The 25,859-nt window shown below is 43.3% G+C and overlaps 1 protein-coding gene and 1 long non-coding RNA gene across 2 annotated transcripts in view; one reads left to right on the top strand and one right to left on the bottom strand.

The window, feature by feature from the left end:
* The window catches only part of LSAMP (limbic system associated membrane protein), a 965,192-nt gene that overhangs the window by 750,713 nt on the left and 188,620 nt on the right, over window positions 1–25,859 (bottom strand). The gene's annotated exons all lie outside the window — the stretch shown is intronic.
* On the top strand, window positions 12,918–17,313 carry LOC116242397 (uncharacterized). Its single transcript, XR_004169742.2, has 3 exons — window positions 12,918–13,073; window positions 13,944–14,014; window positions 14,254–17,313. It is a non-coding gene; the product is annotated as an uncharacterized LOC116242397 (long non-coding RNA).

Here is a 25,859-nt window from a genome sequence, read left to right as displayed (position 1 = left end):
ATAGGGATCAGGGCACATCAATTTTGCTAATGGAACCTGGTTGCAGCCTTAATTATTATTATCTCTCTGTAATAGATTAGCCATTTACCCAGATTATATAGACATAGTGAGATTAGATTAGATAGCCCAGGCTCCATATGCTTTTTCTATCTCCTTGTGCATTACAGCAGTCAGCTAATGCCTGCATGCGTTCCTGGTAACGAGAGACCCTAGTACATTTATTTTAAGCTCTTTTCAAGAAAAATTGACCAAGGTTCAGAAAAATATTCTGTAAAAGAGGTATTTAGATTGGAGGGATACCCTGATTTCAAAGGTCACACTATTCTCTTTAAGGCCAGCTATTATTTTTACAGCAAGTGAATAAAGATGAAAATAACTACCCCACAAATACAGGACAGACATTTCAGTCCTCTACATAGGGTCCAACTACCGTCGGCCTCCTACAATAAAATGGGGTCACTTTAGTTGGTGTACAGTTAACAAATGTACAGTTAGAAGAGTAGCACAGTTAGGATAGCATTTTACAGGTTTAGAATTAGAAAGATTATCATGGTGGAAAGAGATGATCAAAAATGAAATGCTCACCCACATCCTAGGCTAGCAGCAGAAAACTCCAAAAGGAGGGCTTTCCAGAAAGGGATCCTTCCTCAGTGGCAATCAGCCCTTAAAATGGGGTCTAGGAGAGGTGCAGCCAGGCTCCATCCCTTCTAGTCACACAGGTGAATTGCTTTCATCTGTGCTCCCATGGCTGACTCAGTCCTTGCCTCAGGTGATCAATCAGTGGTTCAGGCCATGACTCAACAGTTCCCATACAGTTGGCAAGCTGTACAGGATGCTATTTCTTTGAATGAAGAATAAGTTTGGATAAACCACGTGGGATTTTGGATGTCTTTAACAAGGTACAGCCAGGTTTTCCTGATTGAAACAGCCAAAGAAGAAAATCTGTAAGTCCATGCTGGGCGCATGCAAGGTTACCTCAACTCCACAGGGGTGTTTTATCATCATGGGATGAGACAGTAAGTAGATAATAAGAAAAGACCTTTTCTGTCATAAAAAGCCAAAGCTCGCAAAGTTGTTTTGTGATTTGAGTGGTCTTGAAATATCTTTAATAATAAAACCAGGAGTAGTGAATAGCGAGGACAGCGCACATCTCCCCATTCCAAAACTAAGACTGACTTTACAGTAAGAGCAGCTATGCTCCAAAGTTTGGTGCTCACTGTGCTCATAAAGGCAACAAGAACGTAACCACACAGAACAACTTTAATAGATGAAAACAGCCGCGCATGCTTTTATCCAGAAACTTTTCCAGGTCTCTCTTGAAATTTCTGCTAAATCCCATGGGTTCTCCCATTTGCCTCTTTTGTACCCCATATTTTGCTACTTCATCTGCTTAAAGGAATCAAATCAGTTTACCTAGGCACTTCTCAGGTGTAAACAAACTTCAGTGGGTCATTCTCCAGGAAAAGCTGTCAAATACTTGGATAAAGGCTTTAAAATGGCATTTATTCAGCACAGCTCATCAAGCTGCTCTGAGAAACATAAATACCAAGGGCAGTTGGAGAGCAGTTAGAAAAGCAAGTTACTCCTTCCTTGCAGGAGACCCATGTTTGATATAATACCAAGCCCTGCGATTTGAGTTGGGTCACTCCTTCCCTCTGCCTTGCCTCACTCCACCTCTCACACACATGCACTTCAGCTTCACTCCTTCAACAGCTGCAAAGAGAAAGAACAAAATGGTTCCTTCTCCCTGCCTTCTAATAAGGAAAAGCTGTGCAAGAGGACAAAGCAATGCATAGAGACCTCCCTTACCTATATTCCCACAAAGTCTCTAAAATGCTGAGCTGGAGGCTGGCACCTGCTCACCTAATTGAAATGCTTCTTGCTTTTGAGATTGCATTTACTTTTATTTATATATATATATATATGTATATATATAGCTTTGCCAAGATGTTGGGTGGAGCTCATATTATTTCTTCCCCTGTTCAGGGATTGCTTATTTATATTTGCCAGTTCCAAAAGCCATGAGTCACCCTTTGATTTACAACCTGTCCCAGGAGAGACAGGAGACCCTAATGAAAGAGCAGACTGCAAGGGTAATTAATACTCAGCAGACATTCAACTGTACTATTAGTGAGCAATACGTGTGTTATTTGAGCACCGTCGACTGGAAAGGAACAGGCAGAGAAGATATTTGCGTACGCACGTTCCTAAGCACCTTACTAACCTGCTGTCTTAACAAAGGACAGATGCCCAACTAAAATCCCCGCTGCAGGGAGCAAATCTGGCAGTGGCTGGGGTCAGGAAGAGCCAAGGCAGTGGTGGGGAGCTGGGAATGGGTCACTGAGGGCTGCAGGAGGGAGGCTGGTGCAGTGCATTGATTGGGGATGCTGTGCTGGAGAGAAGGCGGGAGGGTGATGGATCACCCCTGCTTAAAACAAACAAAAAACAGGCAGCTTGCCAGCAACAGCTTAGGCCAGTTTCATTAAAACTCTTCATTCATCATGCTGAAATGAGGCGGTGTTTGTTATTGCAGTGGTGCTGTGCTGGTGCAGTATACATTACGAGTGGGTGGTAATAGAGGGAGGGGGCAGTGGGAGGAGAGGGAGGGTAATGAGGGATGGAGGTGACTGGGAGGCAACGGTGCTCAAGTATCACTTCTTGCCCAATGAAGGGACTAAACATCAGCCACTGCCTCCTGCATGGCACTGGACTGATAAGGTTTCACATCCAGCCAGCCAGTGCCCCAGGATGAGAGAGGGTTCCCTACTTCCAGGTGTATTTATTCCCCTCATTAGACCACATAATGGCACCATAACATGCTGGGGCTCGCTGTGGTGTCAGGGCTCAGCTGCAGCCATGAATCCACTTAATGTCACCTAGGAAATCCTAACAGCATGATGCTCAAATAAAAGCCCTGCACCTGCCTGGAGAGGGACAGGACAGAGCCCTTGAGCCTCTTACACCTCTGCACTCAGTGGCAGGTCCTGCTCTCACTGCCCATGCACTCAGAAACTCTAGGAGAGCAGAAACCAGCTGAGATGGAAACTGCCTCATACATAACTGAGGCTCCTCTCTTACTCTTCTGCTTTCCATGTCACTGTGTTTCCCAGATGGTGCTGGGGACATGGTGCCAGCTACACAGGACAACCCCCCTCGCTCTGGCAGGAGCTGAGGAGGGACTGGCACTGGCTTCTAAGTGGCCTTGTGAGCCACCTTATCGCCTCCTGGAAAATGCGGTTGTCCTGACCATCCACAGTTAAACAAACCTTGCTCAAATGTTCTTGTCAGGGTGTGACACGTGCACCTGTCATTAAGGCAAGCCTCAGACTTGAAACCGTTGTCACTGTAATTCCTCCAGAGAAATCAGGCTCCACACAAGTGTACCTCTTAAGCAGGGATATATCTATGTTCTTGAAGATGTGAGGGAGGGGGAGAGAAGAGACATCTTCTCATTCAGCTGTGCTTTATGGAGCAAGAGACATTGCTTTTTCAATCATCATAAAAATCCCAGTATACAACCATTTTAGGAACTGAGATAGAGGAAAAAAATATGGTTGACTGGGAACATTTACACTACTCACTTATCCTCATGAGTGCCCAACAAAAGACAAAGGAAGCCTTGGCATCTGCATGTGCACATGTCTTAGCCACAAAATCAACCTGGACTGAAATCACAGACTCTGGGTTGCCCAGTCTGATACTCTTATAAAATGAAGAAATGATATTCATTTCCATAGTATACTGCTGTTAGAAGATAAAAACCTTCATACAATGCCTCTAGGGAGACATGTGGAACACTGATGCGGGTACTGACAGGATGCTCCAAGGAAACCTTAGCATCCCCCTGCCATGGTTCAGGTAAGTGCCTGAAATTTGGTGTTGACTCACATCACACTGCAGAAAAAGGTCTGGTCACATTGAGAGAGTAAGAGTTAAGGCTCTACCATTTACATCCATCAGGCAGCAATGCTGTCAGCTGAGGAAATGAAATATCCCCAGTGCATCTTGGAGCCATGAGGTACAGGCTACAAACTCACATTCTCACTGGCTATGTTTTTAAAGCATCTACCACAGTAACAGCAGCTGCATAACAGTAATTAGCATTGGCCCAAGGCTTTTGAAAGGAACATTTTCTGGCAGAAAAACTCAAGATGAACAAAAAAGACATGTTTTGCAGGAAAATATCAATTGTGCTAAAATCTTCAAGGAAAGTTTTCATGACAGCATCTCATTTGGATAAGGCTGAAAAAAATTGCTTTTGCATTATATGAATATAACACAAAGGAGAAGTTAAATGCTTCAGTAAGGTTGAAGCAAAACATTTTTAGACTCTTTATAAATGCTTCCAAGATTATAACGTTCCCCACCATCCTCTTACAGGTCAGGTGACACAAGTTTTAAACTCTTAGACTTTTCAAAGATGAAAAACTGGTTTTCAATCACTTAGAATTTTCCCAAGAGTGTTTCTTCTGGCATTTCTACAATATTCCACCTAGCTTTCTGTAACAGAGCAATAAATGCCTTCTCCCCAGCAATACAGGTGGTACATATAATCTTTACAGTGGAGGCAACCCCAATCCTGGGCAGGTGTACCTCACCTCGCAGTTATGCAAGCCAATGACTGAGTAGCTATCAATGTTTAAACTGCTCATGTTCTTACAGATGGATATATATTATTTGGCAATGGACCTGTTCATAATGAAGACAGCTTAGATTTTTCTGCAGATCCTTCAAATTCCACCTCTCCACAGAACTGCTAATACTCAGAGACAGGGACAAGATGTAAACTTCACATATACAAATTCCCAAGTCCCTTCTGTTCTAGACAAAACAACGTTTTTCTTTTTTCCCAGCCTATAAGTGCAGGCCTGGTTTTCCAACTTTCACTGCCTTACCTTTGCTGATTAATTACACCCCCACTAGAAAGTTTCTTCTCCTAATACTTGACCTAAATATTTTCCACACTTCTGTTGGATGGTGAGAATAATTGGTCTCTCTCCTCCCTGCAACACATCCCTTCATGTGTTAGCAGGCAGTTCTCACAGCTCTCTTCTGCTCTCTTTTCTCCAGACTTCAATGGCATTGCACCAGGGATGAGGGTGTAACTTGGCTCACTCAAGCCCGGCTCTCTCAGCCTTCCCCTTGGAGGTCTTCCTGCTCAGGAAGAATTTGTCTGGTTTTCTCAGGTTTAATGGTGTATGGGAGTGTTCTTCCTGTTTCTCTGATGTGTGTCCAGAACAGTTGTCTCAGGAAACTGGATTTAAAGAGAATGATATTTGCCCATTTACATTGACTGTGGGACTGAAAGGTTCTAACAAACCCTATTCTAAAATCAATTCTTCTGACTTAAAGGGCCCCTGCTGTATTCCAGTAATGAGAATCAAATATCACATTTCACCAAAATCCCATTATACTGTCATGAATATCCCATTACACTGTCAAGAACCAGGTGGTGGTTCACTGTGGTGTCTTTTTTACTGATGGGCAATCATTTTGCCTAGAGGACCACTTTGACCAAAGTCTCAAGAGGCCCAGATCCCTTCCCTGTGCTGCACCAAAGCCCCGAGTAGCACCACCAAAGTAATCCCTGCCGGTGCAGATCCCCTCCACTCTGCACTAAAGGCATCTTCCAAGACATGTCCAGCACCCTGCAGGATTAGGTCCTGAGGTGTGACACTTCAGAAGAGGGAGGTGACACGTGGGATGACCTGCAGGTGCCATAGGGCACGTTCAGGAATCAGGACTGCAGCAGTTTCTATCCAGCACTGGCTATTGGGGTCATCCTGAGCCACCATGTCATTTTGCCCTTGATTTTGTTCCGTTTTTCTCTTCTGTAAAATGGTGATAATTTTTACCAGCTGGAAAGTAGGGAGCTCCTATTTAATGTGTTCTGTAACACTCTAGGACATACAGGGAGATGCAAATCCTAAGAACTATGCATATTTGCTGCTTCTCACAGATCCCAAATCAAAGCTCAGGCATTTCTTCTTGGCCAGAAAGGGAAAGGAGAAAAACAGAAAGAAAGTCTGAATCAAGGCTTCCTAAAGCTTGTGGAGAATTAAAAACTGAGTCCAGATCCAGGAATAAGTTTTACAACTGGCACCTGTCTGCTTTCAGTACAAACAGAATGTGAAACTGATTACAAGGCAAGGTTTAAGACTAAAACGCTATCAGATGAAGCCATGTCATACCAATTCAAATTAGTATTCTCTAAACTGAAGTAAGTGTAGAAAGGAATCCTTTTGGGTCATCTTTCCACTTTCCAGTTAAAGGACACTGCTGCTACTTCTACTTTTCTCACAAACCATCAGGAAGGCAGGGCCTTGCAGCAATGCAATCAAAACCCAGGAAATTACACCAGAACTTGAGAAATCTCCTTTTTTTAAAAAAAAAAAACAAAACTGTGAAGGTGGTCGAACACTGGAACAGGTTGCCCAGATGGGCTGTGTAGTCTCTGTCCGTGGAGATGCTCAAAACCCAAATGCACACAGTGCTGGGAAATCTGCTCCAGCCAACCCTGCTTGAGTGACGGGCTGGTTCAGGTGGTCTCCAGAAGTCCCTTTCCAATCTCAGCTGTTCTGTGAGCCATTCACCATCTCAGGCTTAGGCTTTCCTGAAAATGGGGATTATACAGCGGTTTTCACAAAAAGTTATGCTTTTAAGTCTTTTCTAACAAAGAACCCACTCTGCAAAATGCAATTTAAAGAAAGGGGGGGAAAAAAAAGCATTGATAAACTGAAAATATCATGCCTGCAGAAGTATGTTAACAAAAGAAAATGCTAGAACTACATCATACTCATCAGCATGTCACAGCCTTCATCTTCTTCCTTAAATACCAAGATATATTGCCATCTTCTCCATAATTCCCACAGCATGCAGAATGCATGAGGCAAGGTTTCTCGTCTTCAAGACTTATTTGTATCAAACCTTATCAAACCTTGATAGTTTCCTGAGGTAGGTCCTTCATTTTCTCCCTCACCTCTTTTTCCTTTCACTATTTTTTTTTCTTTCTCAAGAAGTGATAATAGTAATAAAACATTATTTTAAATGCAGACAATACAAATAAAATGACATCTCTGGAGCTTATAGTTTAGGTTTCCAAAGCTGCCTGAGGGGGTTTACATGGACAACTTCCACTTATTTACCTGGCAGTTTCAACAGAATGCCCTCTGACTCCGTGGACAAAGCACAGAAGGAGTTTTTCTGCTCCTTACCCACGTAGAAACTTTCTGGTCTTCTCTGGGGGATTGAAGCACTAACATGCTTTTCTATTTAACATCTAATTTTGTGCACTGCCAGTATGTTTATTCTGCTACAAGCCCAGCCCTGAAGCTGGCTGCCCACTTCTCTATTTTGAAAGGTGTTCTTTATAACATGAACACCTTGCAACATGGGAAAGGGCTGCGATTCACCAAGCCCATTTGACAATCATATAACAGCCCCAAGGGTCTTGGACCACACTCATAGACCTGCTGCAGAGCTTGCACAGATCTTTCAGAAACAGCAAATAAGAATGAAGAAGAATAAACTGTGGCTGCCCATGGCAGGTAACCAGCAACCTGAGCTGCTCCACACAAAGCAGGACTTTTTTTTTGGAACTGCTTGGCATTATCAGACCCCACGGGGTTAACTTGCTCTGCCCATTGTCATCCTGTGGTATTCCTCTGCTCTGTGCCCAGCCCTCCCAGGCTCAGGACACAGACTAAATGGCGACCAAGGGTTTGTCCATCTAAGATTTCACATGGAATCAGCTGGAGACAGCACAAGGGGACCAGAGACATGGAAAGTGGCATGTCAAGGCTCACAGGCCTGGCTGCTGCTCTGTGCCCTTGGGGGAGAAGATGAGCGTGTTATCTTCCAGCTGCTCATGCCTAGCAGCCGCTCACAGTGATCAGAGGGGAGGTTTGGGTACATGCATAGAAATAGAAAATACATGTAGTCCTTCCAAATTTTTAAATCAAATGCATTTACCAGGTCCTGCAAAAAGACATGAAAAGGGAGGGACTCAGTGCGCTGCTACACGTTTCGTCCTGAAGATGTCCCACCTGCGCTCAGGGTGCTGTGCAAGACTGCTCTCACGTGCTTTTCTTCAGGAGAGATGGCAAATACAGCTTCCCAGGCTTTTTCCCAAAATTTCGTGGCAAGAAAGGAGAAAGGGGATTCTCTTTGGACATAAGACCTCTTTGAATCTACATCAGAGCCCAGAGGCTCCCCAGAGCCTCACCTATAAAAAGCAGGAGAGATCCCTGCTCCTCACCTCTTGCTTCCTGTTATCATCACATCACAGACTGCAAGTACATGGCTTCAAATAACGTACACAACAGCTGTTTTAAACTAAAAAAGCAGCAAGGAGCATCACGCATTGCTGGCTTTTAGACAGAAGTTATCCGCAAATAAAACAGACAATGTGTCTGTGTGCTCATTTGGGGTCTTTTGTTTCACGGCTGATTATTTAATTTCAAGTGCCCTAAGTGTCTCAGGCATTTACCACAAATGAATGAAGATGCAGCTCCTGTGTGTAAGGAATACGCAAGCGCCATTCAACAGGATACAATGAGCAAAGGTCATAAACAGCCAGGAAGATAAGCAGAGGAAGAAGTAGGTGGTTAGAGACAGACTGCTATTACTCAGCAAGGCCCGGACATAACATGAGGGGTTCTGATCAGTTTGTTTTGTAGGGGTTTTATTAGCACTTTCTATTCCCATAAGCAAGAGGGAGTAACTTCCTTAACAGGCTTGGGAATAGCGTGAGCAGGCAGCAGAGGGGATCCACAGAGAAGAGATAATGGAGACATCCAGGTGATCCAGCAGGTTCCCAAGGCACCCATGGTCCCCAACTCTACAATACCTAACAATATAAATCTTTCCACCTACTTGAGTAAGTGGAAATCCTCAGCCAACCCAGAGACAGTCTGAATCTCCTTTATCACTTCATCTTGCATAGGGCTCCAGATGAGCCGGCCGTGTCCAGCTCCTGCTACTGAGTGGCACAGCCCATGCTTCTTAAATAATCCATGATCTGCAGCCACTGACAGTTGGTAAGCAAACAGGTTTCCTACTTATCTGTGTTTACTTTTTCCGTACTTCTCTGGTTATTTTACTCTGAATATTACAGTTTTCAGCAGTACATTTTGGTGCTTATCAGATAAAAAACAGAAAAGAGAAAAAATCATTTCCAAAACATTTTTGTCTAAATTTGCCTGCCAGTCACAATTTCCAACTCAAAAAGCTTTCTGGCACAGTACTAGGAAAGCTATAAGCTGCAGAGCTGCATTATTCAGTTTCTTCCATTTCTAGATGTATTATTTAACTTCTTGGCAATAATGTCAGAGACATAATCCAACAGAAATGCAGAGAAACAAAGGAAACCAAAATTTCAGAACAGCTCAAATTGGTTTTCAGTGCTTGCTTTATAGAAACTGGGGAAGATAAGAAGAAAAAAAGCATATCATGATCAGTTTAGAGGCGACAGAGCAGGCACCCTCTTAGACGGGCAAATCTAGAGCCCCTTCCTTTGGCTTTCAGGAGGAAATCTTTACTTACAGGAGCCAAAGGAAAACTCCCCTGGCTGCTGCTTGTCCACTCTGTTATCCAACACCACTCACCCGCTCACCTCCCTGTCAGGTTAAAAGCTACGTCTCTGGAAGAGAAATTTATTGAGTGGCCATTCTCATTTACATGCCCCACTACTCAGCTTCCCTAGGGCAATATAAATTTCTTTTTCACAGGTGTCCGTGAGACTGTGACTTACCCAGAATGCACATCCCCATGGATGAAATACCATGGACATTAAGCACCCATCTCCAGCTCACTCCCCACTTGTTTCTGCCACCTGAATCCCACTTGTACTTAGCCCCAATTCTCTCTAATACTCATTTATTCTTGCTGTAAGGTCATCAGGTCTCCTTGCTTCATTTTATAGCGGTAAAACGCCCACAAGGAATAACAAGACGAAGGAGAATCGATGTTTATAGTTTACAAGGCGCCTTGAAATTCTGAGATTAAAGGTCCTTTTTGCTATTATTCTAAAGTACGCTCTTAAACAAATACCTGCTGTTCTCAAATACCAGAATATGTTCCTTTTCTTCCATTATTATTATTACTCTAAAAATATTAAACAGCCCTTCATTTTCTTCAGGGATCAAAAGAGCTTATGACAAATACCAATTTGTTCCTGACACTGAGGAGCAAGCTGAAGCATGGAAAAACCAAGCACACACAAGTCCATGGCTACAACACGAAAATAGATGCCCCTGATCCCATCTGCTCTGCCTTCACTCCAAGATGCACTTCATCAGTGCCCTAGCAGAAAGTACTGCAGTTGGTGAGGACTGTGGAAGTGCAAAGAATTAGACTGAACAGAGAGGGAGTGAGGGGGTTTGCTGTGAGGGTGAGGCATTCTTGAATAGGTGGGGGCACAAAGCAAAGATCTCGTATGTCTGCATTCCCTGTCACACATAGGGGAAGGTGAACATTTCCCTGGCGGATACTCAGTAGATCTGAGGTTATATATTTATAACATTTCTACATTCTCAGACCTTTAAGATAGTAAAATATGCTCCGTACAGCACAGCTTAAGATTTCTCGGGATTTAGAGGGAGGGGCTTGGGTAGAAAAAAGCCTCCCTACATGCCAAGCAAGTCCAAAGCAATAGAGCTATTCCACAATGAAGGCTCTTAAAAATGTAGTGCTGTCATTTGATATAGGAAAGTTCAAAGAGACAGCAACAGACCAAAAATAACTTTAATGCAAGAGTCTCCAGCCACTGGCTTTTTGTGGAGCTTTAACAGCTGTGGGGCTACAGAGCAGTGCCTGGCAGAACCCCCAGCCTAGCACAAGTGGTGAGTCTATTGCAGATGTTTGCCAGTCCAAAGCTTGCCACAGATTTGGTCCCTGAGATTCATGCCAGTGGGACACAGAGATCTGCAAAAGACAAATCATATTATAAAATCCAAACAGTCAAGAGCCCTCCTGGAATTGCTTTTGGATGCCAAAATGCGATCTGCATTTATAGGGTTTTACCAGTTGAACACACAAGCAGAGCTTTTCAAACAGCTCTTCTCTCTCTGGTGCTGGTGGGATAGTGGAAGAGAATTTATGTTGAAACCAGGCAAAAAAATCTTTGCAAAATGTTAGGCAGCTAAGAAACCTGCTCAGCAGGATGCTAAAGCTGTAGCAGTCTGGTCTTTTAGATTGCCCTCCACACAATGGACTTGTATAGTTCAAGCTCTGGGAACAGAAAATATAAATAGGACCCAAGCTATGATTTCCAGGCACAGATCTTGCCAGAGCTTTCCAGGTTTACATGCGGTAGGGGCACATGCTGCAGGGAGGAATGCAGCAGGGAGCAGGAGGTAGCCTCAGGCCCCTGAACAAGCTCTCTGAATAGCAGGATGATAGAGGAAGATGCAGGTGGATCATAGAATCATAGAATCATAGAAAGGCCTGGGTTGAAAAGGACTATAATGACTCTAGTTTCAACCCCCCTGCTGTGTTCAGGGTCACCAACCACTAGACCAGGCTGCCCAGAGCCACATCCAGCCTGGCCTTGAATGCCTCCAGTATGCCTGCCTCTCTCTTGGCAGACTCGGAATTCATGCAGACAGGGTTGGGGGGATAGAGCTTGGCTCCCAGCCCCACAGATTCCAGCCCTTTACATCCTATCCCCAGGGAGGTGAAGGGGCATAGTTCTGAGTCCTCACACTGGCAACACAAATGCCACGAGAAGCAGTGCCGCGCATCCCCATTTGTCACTGGGGCCAGCATTAACTGAATGTTTAAAAGTCATGATGTCATCGCTATTAATCAGGGCCCTGCTGGGCCACGCTCCAGCGCTGCATATTAATCACAGCGGCCTCGGGACTCACTTATCTGGAGAGGCTAAGTTTAGATCCATAAAACATGATTTATTTTTAAAAGTAGCATTATTAAAGATGAGCTACAGCTTTGTTCGCGCTCCTGCTGGAGCATCCTTTAGGAAAGGGTTGGTATTTTGCAGCTGGTATGAAAATTGTCATTATTTTCAGCCTGAGAAAGATGTTGGGTGTGACACCAGCCTTTGAAAGCTTTGGATATTGCCCCCACAAAACAGAGTCATCTCAATGTCCCAGCAGAGGCAGAGCTAGGAACAAAGTTCCCAGCTGAACTGGTTTCTAATGTAGACAGGACTGGGCTAACAGCTCAGCAGGGAGAGCAGGTGATGTTTGGAGGCTGGTGAAATACAGCCCATCTGCCACCACAGTGGTAACTAATGGCACTGTCCCGCTCCACGGGCCTGGCTATGGCCTTGACCATCAGGTGAGCCTGTTGAATTCTGGCCCGCAAATGACATCCAGTAAATTAACTTATTTCCTGTGCTCTGCAAAGTGCTTCTGTTGAATCGGCAGCACGATTGATCCACACAAATGAATTTGTAAAAGCCTGTCTGCACTCAAATTTATACGAGTTTAACTACAGTCGCTTTAACAACCGCTTTAGCTCTGGTCCAATCTGCGCAGAGAAACTGTACCTGTTTTAATGAAATCATTTTCTAAGACAGTCTGCTAAATTTGATTTGTCTCTGCGCACATCTGCTCTTGCTTTGGATTAAAAAGGTTCTGGTGTCAGTTTAGCACAACATCTAATTGGAGCCCCCCAGCCCAAAGTAAAAGGCTCCACCAACCCATTCCAGCAGTTCAATTAACCCTGTCCCTACGCCAACTTAGTTAGCAGCACTGCAAATCCCATGCGTGGGGCCAGACCAAACATTTGGCAGATAGAGCAGGCTAGATGAAAGAAAGCCTTGCTGGCACACAACACTTGACATCCATCTCATCAGCGAGAGAAGACTGTTCATCAGTCATGACAGCGGCTGTGATCTCCTACCACAGGAACCTCTGGGTGATAGTGATGGAATCATGGGGTCTGCGTCATTGCCATGGCACAAGCTGTGAGGTAACAGTCCTTATGACTGGGCTGTTCCTTCAGCCCACTCCTCTCCCTTCACATCATGCTTTTGACCTAGCTGCCATTTTCTGCAGAATCTTTGCAAGGTTCAAATTCGGAAATTGGAGCGTTACATTTAAATGGGCATGGTGGGCTTCTTCACCTTTTTTAACCTTTTTGGTTTACAGTCTTTTGCTCTCCGAGGCAAGGGATGGGGAATATGGGAAAAAGGTTGCAAGGAGACAGAGTCCAGTTTCTAAAACTCTGCTTTTCCTTCTAGTGGGGGTATGCTTGAATATCTACCCCACACCTGCAGACCCAAGCAGGAAGCAATGCCAGTTCCACAGCAGTTGCTCAGACAAAAGAACCAGCACCTTCCCCATCCAGTTAGACTAGTCAACTCCCAAAAAGCACAAGTATGGGGTTTTGGATCAGCTTTCCCTACAGAAACCTCCAAGTGACCATCACTGCTTACCCCACTTCCACATGTTCGTGGCCCCCTAAGGAGAAAGCTGTACAGGTTTCTTACCTCAAAAGAAGGCACTCATTCTGCAACCTACTCCTGCACATCTCCTCTTTCCCATTCAAATCCTCTGTGATCCATGCTATTTAAATCCCTATTTTGCTGTAGTTGGCTCGTCATGTTCCTCTGCTCATTAGGCTGGCAGCACAAGCTCAGCAGCATTTGCACTTCAGCATCAGAATTTCTGCTGTGAAGTACGACTGTCATCCACTTGCCTGGACACGATGTTCCTAAAAATAGCCTCATCCATGTTGTCTCTCTCTAACAAAACCAGCAGTCTCTCTTCCTGAACCTTGATCACCAAACTCCCATCTCAGATCTTCACAAGTGCTCCCTCCATCTCCTTCTCACTGTATAAAATATTACTGGTGACACTCTTCCCTGCCAAGGCACCAACCCAAATCAAACTTTCCACTGAACTCCTCCTTCCTCAGGTGCCTGATGGGCAGTGGATGGGCACTCATCTCTCATGTACTTTGCTTCCTGTGATTAACAGCTTAGGCACAGCCTGCCACTGACAGTGGATGGTCACAGCTGTCTGGGGAAGAAGACAAGGACATGTAAACAGTGAGTAATGAAATGACAGCACTATTCCTTACTTATGACAAGTGTATGCCTGCAAGGGAAAGCATCCTACTATGGACAGAGGCAAATACCTTATCCTGTCTGGAGCAGGGTCACCCCACAGCTTGGAGGGACAGGAAACAATTTACACCTCCTCATATTCAGGGATCTTAGAATAAAACATGCAACTCCTCAGGCTTTTTTTTTTCTTTCTTTTTTTTTTTTTTTTTTTTTTGCTACAGCACAGAGAAACCACATCAAGAAAAGCAGAACTGCAGTAGTGTGGATATGACCTTCCTGCCTCCCCCAACTCATCCTTCTTCTTGACCTCATCCCATCCAACACCCACAGGGCCTCATACACCTCGGCAACACAGAAAAAGGCAGAGGAAGATGAGTGGTAGTCCTTCCTTCATCACGAGGGAGAGGCTTTTGAGGCTCAGGATTGTCCTGCTGGTTGTTTCCTAGCTCTGGTACCTTCCATTCCTTGGCCTCTCCAAGCAATCTGAAAAGATTGCATGTCCTCAGACTGCTGTAAGGGAGAACTAAGACTTCATTATCTTGTGGAACTGGTAATGAAAAGCAGTGTCTCTGCATATCCCAGGGCTCCAGAGCACAGTACATACCAAAGCCTTGCTAACTGTTTATTATGAAGATCTAAAAATCAGTTGTGTGTCTGCCTAAATCCTGTTCTCGATTGATGAGAAGAGAGCCCTGAGGGAAGGGAAAACATTTTCTAGGGAAGAAGCTTTTAACATCAGAAGGGAGGAAACCAAACAGCACTCCTCATGCCTCTGCTTCACATGCTTAGTGCACAACTGGCCCTGTGGGAGGGTAGGGAAAGGATCAAGCCTCAGGACGTGGGGAGCACTGGGCAGCTGCTTGCCCACCGCAAGCACTCAGCAGTGCTATGACTGGAGACAAGGAGTTCTTGCAGCCATTCTTACCCACTGCACAAGACCCACATTTCTCCCAGTTCAAACTGCAAAGGAAAGAATCGTGGCAATGAGCTCCACATCAATTTGAGCCACCCAGTTATAGTACAGTCTCCCTTGGGAAAGGGGTGAGGTCTGTCACAGATCTCATCAGTGCCTGGTTGCAGTGTGGGCTGGGAGGTGAGAACATCCAGCTTCTGAGCTTTGGCTTTTTCATGGTCTGTGCCCTGCCAGGGGAAAGGATGCTCCTATCCCTCCAGCTCATAACCATCAGCAGATAGCCTCTTTTCTGAATATTTTGAGCACTGCTTTTTTTTTAAATCACCTGGCATTCTGAGCTATCATTTCTAGATGAGGGCAAAGTAGCTACAGATCTCCTTCTGATTTGGTAATGACTTCAGTGCTTAACAGAGCTAGCATACGTGAACTGATAATCTTGCCTGTGTGTAATCATGAAAAATCTACCATTTCCTGTGGCTGGCAAACCACCTTCTGTTGTACACATACTGCTCTTCTCTTTTCTCTAACAACACATCTTTTCTCAAAATCACAAAGGGGATTTTGAATCACATTGGGAGTCTCTGTGCTGTACCCAGAAGGTACAGATATTTTTTCAGATTGTATGGAAAGGCCAAGAGATGGAGGGCACAAGCAGTAGGGCCATCCCAAGCCCTGAAATCCTCTCCTTCTTTATGAAGGAAGGGCTGTCATTTGAATTCCTCTGCCTTTTGCTGTGTCATTGAGGTATGTGAGGCCCCGTGAGTAAATGCACGAGTTGCAATATCTAATGAGGAAACTAAGTCATCTCTGTTAATCAGTCTCCTGCTGGCATCCACTGCAGATCCAGCACTGTTTCAGCTCCACCATGACACATCCATGCATCTTGCAGAGTGGGCAAAGAGCAACGAAGAAGAAGCACAAGTATGGAGTTTTGGATCAGCTTTCCCTACAGAAACCTCCAAATGACCATCACTGCTTACCTCCAAGTAAGTGGAGCCAAGTGCTGTAACAGGTGAATGGATCTGAATGGGGTTTATGATACAATGCACTACATTTTGATAGATTGTCTTCCTCAAATGGATTAAAGTTTCTCTGAATCAGCTCCAGAACATCCATTCACAGACTCTAGCACAGTCTGTGCTTTCCAGCATTCCAGCACAGGGTGCCCTCAAGTTGCAATTAGGATTTATACACAAAAGAAGCACGCTACCATGCTGCAGAGCCCTTCTAAGTGCAGAGTCCCTATCTGGATGAAAATATTCTTCAGTTCTATGACAGTATCAAACCAGGAGTTTTGCATCATGAGGCTGAATGATAGCAAAATGTATCGACGACTGCTTTCTTGCTGAGAGACAAACTAGGAAAACACGGCTGTGACAGATGCAGCAGAAGGACCAGGTCAGAGGGGACCATAAGAGCTAGAAGGATTGTTTCCCAATCCTCACCTCACAAGTGAAAGAAGTCGATTCCTTCTCTGCTTATTTTCCTTTGGTTCCCAGCTGCATCTCTTCAGTAGGCAGATCTAATGAAAACACAGGAGGGTCTGTTCTTTGTGACCACAAGGTTAATAAGAGTGGAACATAGGAGCAGCAGGAGCTGCAGGAAGAATAATTCCTTTTAAAGCTGGAGATAGGAAGCCTATAGGTGGTAAGTGTGACATTTCAACACGGAGGAGTCCAGCTTAATTACCTGCAATTCAAAGGTAGGAACTTCTACATTAAGGCAGGCAAAAAGAAAGTAGGGGGAGAGGTCCGGCTTCAGCCGCTCATGAAGATTTAACATCATTAACTCTCTGCCTTCCAAGCATGTTACTGTATTTTTAGTGGCCAAATACCAACACAGATAATTGCATTTGTGTTACCTGCAGTTCAGTGAGAAATAGTCTCTTTGTCATTGCCTGCACAGTACAAACACACACAGCAACACCAAGCAGAGTGGCTCTGCCTCATTTGCAGGTAAAACAATTCCTGTGTGCATTAAGCTTGGCTCAGCAAGACAAGCAGACAACATCAAGGGGCCAGAGCTGCTGTTATTCAGATGGCATTCGGTTCTGGCACACTGACAGGGACAGCATCCACAGGTGTTAAGTGCCTGAAAGTTATTTGGCAGAGCCTGCATGACTGAGTACTGCTGGTAATCATAAAATATGGCCAACCGAACATCTGAGTCACCTATTCACCTACTCAGTATTTGTGTATGCTACAGGCAGGCATATGGTTTACAGCAAACTGGGGAACAGGCTCTGCCACACACTCATTCCTTCATCTTTTCTGGGATTTGTTGAAGCATTCGCAGCTGAGACAGACGCAGGCCAAACTTCCATTCCAATATACCACTAAAAAGGCTATATTCTGACAGCTGTTGTTATTGCCTTAATCTCCTCTCTGTTGCTTATGCCTGATTAAATGAGGAGCCAGTGGCTGAGTTACCAGGCTCCCAAAGTCAGAAATACCAAGAGGACTAAGACCTTGGTTCCCAGGTCTGGTGCTGTGAAATCAATGTAAGACTCTCCCATTATCCCTGTCCTCGTGCTTGAACACTATTTGCATCTTTTCGCTTGCAAAAATACAAGAGACTACAGGGCCAGAGAAAATAAAAGCAATTAGTTAAAACAACACAAAACAAACCAAAACAACACTAAAATAGCAACAAAACAGCATTATTTCCCTAAGCAGACTGATGGCAGTCCCCCCCAGCACTGAAGCTCACCCAGCTGAAAGTAGAGTGCCGTGAGAGTTCCCCTGGGTTTGCTCAAATCTCTTTCCTTTGTCCTGCAATCATAAAAGTGTTTCTGTTTGCAGCTTCTCCCAGCACCTCCCTCCATCACCACCTCCTAGAACAAGCTGGGGGATCACTCTGGCATCCCACTTCCATGTTATTGCATTTCCCAGCTGATAAAAATGCCTGTGATTTCCATGACTGAGTGATCTCATGGACTTAGTGGCATCAGAACTGAAACACCAGATGTTAGGACAAGGGTCCTAGTATAGAAATGACTCGTATACATGTTTGGAAGAGCTCAGGAGAGACCTTTTCCTGTAGAGCTGAAATAGGATGCCACATCCAGATCATTAATAGGGACTAGGTCCAAAAGAACTCCATCTTTTCTGTGTCGAAAGACTCCCTGCTGACCTCTGGCAAGAAAGCTTTTCACCCTCTTTCTCTTTGTTCCCATGAAAAAAGATTTCAGGAATATCAAAGGCAGGTTTTTAGGAAGTTTACATCTCCAAAGCAACAGAGGATGAGGACCTTCTATTTCTGACACCCTTCCTGTACCTAATTCTCTATGTATTGGTCACAGGTGACTAAAGGACCAGATGGCAGGTCTGGAAGGACAAAAATCTTCCAGAGGGTTTCCACTATGGTTTTGTTTTGGAGAAGTTATGGGTCCCTTCCAACTCAGGATATTCTACGATTCTAAGTTGGAGCCTCTCCATAGCTGAAGTTGTTATCATTTTCCACTCCAAGCTCTGACTGAAATAACTCTTCATACACATTTCTCAAACTTCAGCTCATAATTGCAGGGTTTGGTACTGAAGCTAAAAAGATTGTTTTTCCCCCTTCCCTCCTCCTCATTGCAATTTGAACAATTTGGACCCATAATTCAAAGAGTTAGGCAATACCAGACTGAACCTTTGCCAGGCTTCTCACTTCAGAAGATAAAAACAAAGCAGCTCCCCCCTAAAAAAGACCAAGAGGATTTTTCTTCTCTGCAAAGGACTCAAAATTCAAATCTCTTAGAAAACATATGCATAGGCAGCAGTTGCAGAAAACAAGGTGCAAGTCATAAAGTCATAAACCACCAACGCATTTATAATTGTAATAAAAGCAAACATACGCGCAGTTGATACTCTGGTAGCTAATGCTAACTGGAAAACCTCCCATAAGCTGAAATCACACAATTGGGGAACTTTTCTGGTTTTGGAAAAAGACAAAATAACCTAAAACCAGACTCTCTTCCACTTAAAACATGGAAAATTATCAAAACATTTTCCACTTGCTCTAGAAGTAGCAAATTGCTGCATACAGAAAACATGAGATTCATCCTATGCTGCGCTAAAGGAGATTACTCTTTCCATTACTTGGGCTGTTTTTACTTCTAGAGGTTAAACTTTTGGCCCCAATTACATGTGGGACTCAGCATTTTTGTAATTTGCATAAACCCCATGTTTGCACTGGATTCAATATAAAATATAACCCAGCCAATTATTTTTTTCCTGCAATTCTACCCCCTCTCCTCCCAAAGAAAAAAGAACCCCTCTCTGAACATTGTTAATCTTCCAGTTTTTCATATTAATAGCTGTTTTCAAATTACTTCTTATGGCCAACTGAGAAGTCTTTAAAGTCATTACAAAGAACCCAACTGCATTTGCTGTAGCAGAGAACATCATGCAGCAGAGCTGTGCATCTCTTGTCTGTCCCTGACAGGAGCCTTGGGAAACCTTGCAGACATTTGGTTTTTCGGCCTGAACGTCATTTTATTCCCATACCCAGGGAAGATTCCTGTGAGAAATGGGGAACTATTCAGGCTGCAAGCTTGCAGGCAAGGAAACATTGAATAAATGGGCAGAAATCCAAATGTACCCAGAGCAGAAAGATGAAGGTGGCAAACAGGGTCCTTAAGCTGCTCGTGAATTAGCCTGCGCAGAGTAACAGCAGAAATATGGGCCCCACATAAAGAAATTAAAACCTGTACAAGCCTCATTAACTTGAATTTAATGATTACTGTGACTTAGATCTGTAAATACTTATGCACATGTGTAGCTGGAGTCACAGGCAGTCCTTCTGATGCCAGTAAGAATTCAAGAACTTGATACAACTCATGTACCTACATGGGTACAGCAACCAGCGGTTGTGCTGCGCACAAACCTCCCTTCCAGGCATCTAATAGGAAATAAAAAATAAGGTAAAAAGAAAGGCAAATATATTATTGAATGACGTCTGGCAAAGTAAGAGCTGACTTACTCAACACCCCGCTGCATGTTCCAAAATACCCTTAATTTGGCTTCCCTGGTGGGCAATGACTACCCGTTTCAGAGCAACGCACTTACAGCCACCGCAGCCAGACATTTAAAAAATCATTGTCTACAAGAAAACAAATCTGAGGCAGGCATGACGTTTTGACATCCTTCCCTCCCGCAGACAATTTAAGCTGGCATATAAGTAATGTACCGGTCTGGTTTGATGAAATGGACACTGTGACCCTTTCTTTACACTTGAAGATTGATTGATTGTTTGTACCTGAACAATTATGCCCTAGCAAACAGTCTAAGAGAGAAACAAACCTTTGGCCACAACATCCAATTTCTGCTAGCAGCATTTCACAGCTGTTCCTTCCCTGTTTACTCAAAGGAGCTCACATCTTGCTTTGTAAAACGCTTTATGTTCCCACCCTCATTTCCATACTCTGCTGTAGGTAAAAAACTATTTCCTTTGAGTTCTTTAATTGAAATACATCTGATTCCACAGGCGCTTTCCAAGATTTGTTTACAGCAAAACTAGCCACTTAAAAAGCAACAACGTTTTTTAAAGGAACACATCCCTCAGTCGCATGGCAAGCAGCTCCTCATATGACTTTCAGGAAGAGTATTCCCAAATTCATTCTGTCTTTTACCCTCTCTCTGTTAGTTTTGTTGCTCTCTCTCAGCTCGGACAATGAAAATCAATGCAGCTCGTTTCCTTTTTCTCTCCACTCAATTTTGGCAGAAGGTAACAGGGGAGCAGGTTTTGTTTTAAGGCCACCCTTTGCACTGTAACTTTTAAAAAGTGAACTACTTAATGGGAATTATTTGCTCTTTGCTCATGTGTGGGAGGAGAAGCAAAACATTTTTTTTTTCCTTTCCCCCCCCCCTTTTTTGCTTTTCAATCAAAACATTTGTCAGCCAAACATGAATTGACAGCATTCCTTTAAAAAGCAAAATAGACCTTGCTTCAGCTGGGCACTCACCAAGCTACTGCATTTGTGCCTCACGTGCAGGGCCCATGTGCTACCCAGCCTCCCTGGATGCCATCAGCATTGTGCCTTCCCCTGCCCCCTCTGGCACTCTCAGAGCACAGCCGTGCTCCCCCTGAGCCCCAGTGGCACGCAGCTGAGCCAGGCCCCGCTGCAGCTCTGCTCCAGGGCTGGCTCCAGCCCCTTCATCTGATAGAACTCATGTCTGTCCTTCCCCCAGACCTTCAGAGCTGAGAGGGAAGGCTGGAAATTGCCTCTCACCCTTCCTGAAAGGCATCCTAAGGGAACTGCACGGGCTCTATTGAGCTTTCACAAATCAATCCTTCTTTACTTTGGCTAGCGTAAGAAACAGAAAAATCTATAATAAGACTAAAAAGCATTTGCAATCGCATTCTGACTCTATTGCCTCATCACTTGGAAACATTTTTTGGGTGGGCCTGCTAGGTAGCCAAGGATCCCAGTTCACAGACATGAAGAAAGACCTGTTCTGTTTTTTCAGCAGCTGAATTCCCTCCTCGTACCCAGGTTCACAATTGAAACAGACCCCACTACTATTAAAACATGCATTTTTGCTCTTCTGTGTAGCCAGCATTCTTCTGGTTCTTAATTCTCCCTGAAGGCTGCGGCTTGCGACTAAGTCTGACAGCCATCGTGTTGATTTAAAATGTCCTGCTCCTGTCCTAATGCAGAGAGACTCGAGATGCTCATAAAAAGCTCCTAAACCTCTGCAGTTCACAGCCTGGAATTTTAAGATGAATTACAAATTCCAATCTGCCTTAAGTGGGCCATGTCTGCAGTTGTTCAGGAGCTGCTTCTGGATGAGCTCAGCTGTCCAGGAATGGACAAGCATGATCTGCAATGGGATGTGTGACACGGCTTTGTATTAATTCCTGAGACCTTTGCTCTTCCAGTGGAAGATAACCCTCTTCCTTCTTTGAAGGAAATAGGTATCTGCTATGTGTGTGGCCTCCTTTCCTCTTTCCCCCAGGCTCAGGTTGTTCCCATTTGAATGAGACTCACCAGGACTTATTGACCCTTCCTTACTACAACAACACCTTCACAACAGCTTTGCAACACTGGATGCAATTCACAGCATGTTCTCCAAACCAGCACAGAGCTTTTCCATTTGAGTTTGGAGTGCGGAAAAATTGTTTTAGCTAAATCCAAAATTAGCAAACGCCTACAAACTAAGAGCATGCTTCTGAAACAGAAAATGAAACAATGGGTCTCCTTGCTTTGTCCACATTAGCAGAGAGCATTTCTGAACAGTGTAATCCTTATCAGCATCACACAAGAAAGACATCACCATTAAATTTTTCGGAATAGAAGCACTGTCTTGAGCAAAGGTTGATGGCAATTCAAAGGGAACAGAGAGAACTGGTTATGGAGTTAGTTTTCTCTTGAGGTTTAGTTCAGATCCTCTTGAAGAGAGTTTGTTGTTCTACCATTTATATAATCTGTAAATGCAGGTCATCTGAGAGCATGGGGGAATTTCTACTAATAGAACTGCTTCGACAATTGCTGTATAGTTTCAGGACTTGAGTACTGCTAAACAAATTAAGAAAAGAAACAGAAAGAAGAATTAGGTCTTCAGCAGTCATCTGACATCCTATTTTAAGCCTGTTTGTGATGACATGCCCTCTGACATTTTTCTATAATGTCAGTGACTTTTAAAATTAGAGTTCAATCAACTAATTTTCAGTGCTCTTGTGCAGTAGATCTCAACAAGATGAGCCTACTAAACTGGTTTTAATCTCCTTGCTGCTGTTATTGTTGCTGGTATCCTATAAAATGGCAAAGTGAATGAAAGGATGTTCTGGCATGGGAAAAAGCCCATGATTAGGTAGCTATAACCAAGAACCCAGTGAATCCTATTCGTTTCATACTGGGAAAAAACCTCTTAGTCAAGGCCTCACATGGTCTGTCTTTTGGGGAGCATTTTATTCCTCTGTTTATCTATCTCATAAGGCAAACATCTGTTCAAAATCAGGTAAACTTCAGTTAAAACTTTAACTACAGAATAGCTACAGTCAATTCAGGATAACTTCAGTTAGAAGAGCTCATACACCAGAGCCCTTCAACAAATTATTTGACACATGCAAATAACTACAAACAACAAATTATTCTACAGAAGTAAGCACACATTAAAATTTGCACTGTACCACATGTAACTTTAAGATTGGAGTGTATAAAAGGTTTCCATGCAAAACAGTAAGGAAACAAATAGGCATTTGCAATTTTTTCCTGTTACGGAATCGTAGCAAAGTAACAGGGTATTCAAAAAGAAATCAAAAGGAAAATGTAAAAGTGAAGGCACTTCAGAAGCCACTTCTGTATGAGAAGAGATCTTAATGTGGACCTGCATCAACCGTAGGAATGACCGGATTTGACACAAGAAGATAATGCAATCAGGTTGTTACTGGTGCTGATACGTAAATCAAAGCAGAGCTGCAAGAAATGGGCTGTTCAACTTCAATGAGCATTAAATGAGAGAAAGCAAACGCAAAGCATCCATGAAGTTCATGCAATGTGAGGCAAGCCCAAAGGAATTCAAAACCCCAAGTAAACAAAACTGCTAACCAGTGACCCAGTGGGAGAAGGGCAGTTACAGCAGCTCAGATCCTCTCTGTTTACAGCTCAGTCAGTGCTTTCAAGTCTTGCTGCTACACATACATCGACTAGGGGGACAGACAAGGAGAAGGAGGATGTGAAAGGGAAACACCATTATGGCAGCAAGTGCTGTGGAGCAGAAAGAGCTACAGTCACAAAGACAGCATCTCTTGGTGAAAAAAGCTTAATACGTGGAACTACCGCAAACTCTGATTGTGAAAGCAGAAGGCAGTTTTGGTGAGAGTGAAAAAGGAAGGGTAGAGTTCAAAATGCATGAGAAGTAAGGGGACAGCAACATGAAAAAAAGGAGCATTGACATGGCATATTCAAATAAACACTGGTAGGTAAAATTTCATGAGAAGAGAGTCTAAAGGGGAAAGGATAAAAGGAAAGCTGAGAATTACTCCAAAAACAATACTAAGAGATTATCTTTTTGCAGAACATGGAAAGGCAGATAGGAAGGAAGCGGGAAACCAACTTGAATAAATCAGACACTTTGCTGAGCTCAGACATTAGAAGAAAGCACACAGACCAGGCCATTAAGAGGATACAGGGATGTGTCTACCTGAACGATGCAGGAATGTAGTTGAAAAGTAACAAGAAAATATCCCCTTCCATCACCAACAGAGACAGGAACACAAAGGAAAGTGTTAAGGGGAAGAGATAGATGACACTCTAAAGGCCAAATCATATAAGGGATCCAGATAATTAAGAAGGTAGAGTGCAAGCATCTAATGCTATGCTATCAATGTCAGCAATATGAAAGCTAAAGCTATGATAGCCTAGGACAAAAAAGAAAAAGAAAAAAAAAGGAAAAGAAAAAAAAAGAAAAAAAGAGAAAAAAAAAAGAAAAAAGAAAGAAAAAAAGAAAAGAAAAAACAACACCCAGAGGAATATATCTTCACGTTGTCTGATTGTGATGAACTTCTTCCTCTGAATACTTAGAGAAATGGCTGAAGTAATTTCAGTTCATGGAGAACATGAATCATAGAGAACAGAAAAGATTTCAGAAGTCTGGAAAGAGGAAACATGGTGTCTAGCTTTAAAAAATTATGCTAGGGAATTACCGACTACTCAGTTTAACTTTCATCCCAAGAAAAAATACTGAAGCAAATAATCGAACTATACGTAAGGAGCTAAAAGGATAAGTATGAAGAGATGAGTAACATGCCCTGTTGAGTTGTCAGAAAGAAATTGTGTCAAGCCAATTTAATTTCTTTGTGTGACAGGTAATGGGCCTTGGGCATAGGTGACAAGCAATAGATGCCATATATCTTGACTTTTAGTAGGATTTGTGACATTAGTGCCTGCAATACGCTCTTTGGCAATCTCGGAAAACATGGAACTAGTAATGACTCAAGGGTAGGTGTAAAACCAGTGGCACAGTCTTACTTTGTGGGCTGTTCTCAGTAGTTTGTGTCAAAAAAAAGAAAGCTGCAACAAGGCTCCAGGGCCCAAAATACTGAGCATCTTCCTCAAGCTGAATGATGGAGTGCAATGGAGACCATGCTTACAAATTATGTAGATAACACCTTGCAAGGAAGACTGAAAGCTAAAATTAGAATTTAAAAGGATCTTTACAAAGTGAAGAAGCACTCTTAAAAATAGAATTAATTGAAGTAGAATATAAATTAAAGCCTTTACCAAGATTAAACAACTGTATGGTCACAAGATACTGGAACAACTAGATAGATAGAAGTTGGTTAGAAAATTGGAAGTGGGTGGAATGCAGTGGTTTTCAAACTGGACTTATATAAGCAGTGTTGTATCATTGTAAAAATGTCAAATACTGTGTAGACACGGGAATTTGGATGCTCTTGATCCTCCAATCTACCAAGTATTGAGTGGCTTGAAGTAGAATGCTGTGTCCTGTTTTGCACAGGACAATTACAGAAAGACATAGACAAAGCTTAACAGAGAGCAAATAGAAATGGTTACAATTCAAGAAAACACTTGTTTCAAGGGGAATTTGAAAGAACTTGAGCTAATCAGTTATCAGAAGGGAGGACTGGATGAGGCATGACAAAAATCTTCAATGTATACAAAAGGGAAGGGAATTACACAGACTGTGCAAGGCATAACTGGCTTAATTTTCAGCAAGAAAAATGTATGACAGCTGGCAAGAGAAATTACAGGTCTATTGGTAAGCACAGTAAAGTACTAAAAAAGTCCATGTGGGGAGGCTGTGGAGCTCCATTACTGGACAGTTTTCAAACCATATCACACAGAGGAGTAAAAGGTACAGGTGACTCTGATTCAGGTAGAGAGATGGGCTTCTGATATCTTTAGGACTGCTCTAGCTGGTTTTTGTTTGTTTGTTTGTTTTTAGTAATATGTGAAAATGCTTAGGT

Source organism: Phasianus colchicus, chromosome 1 (assembly GCF_987193195.1).
Source record: "Phasianus colchicus chromosome 1, bPhaCol1.hap1.1, whole genome shotgun sequence".
In the NCBI taxonomy this organism is placed as follows: domain Eukaryota; kingdom Metazoa; phylum Chordata; class Aves; order Galliformes; family Phasianidae; genus Phasianus; species Phasianus colchicus.
The sequence above is the reverse complement of the archived record's forward strand: the minus strand, read 5'-3'. Positions and strand labels throughout refer to the sequence as shown.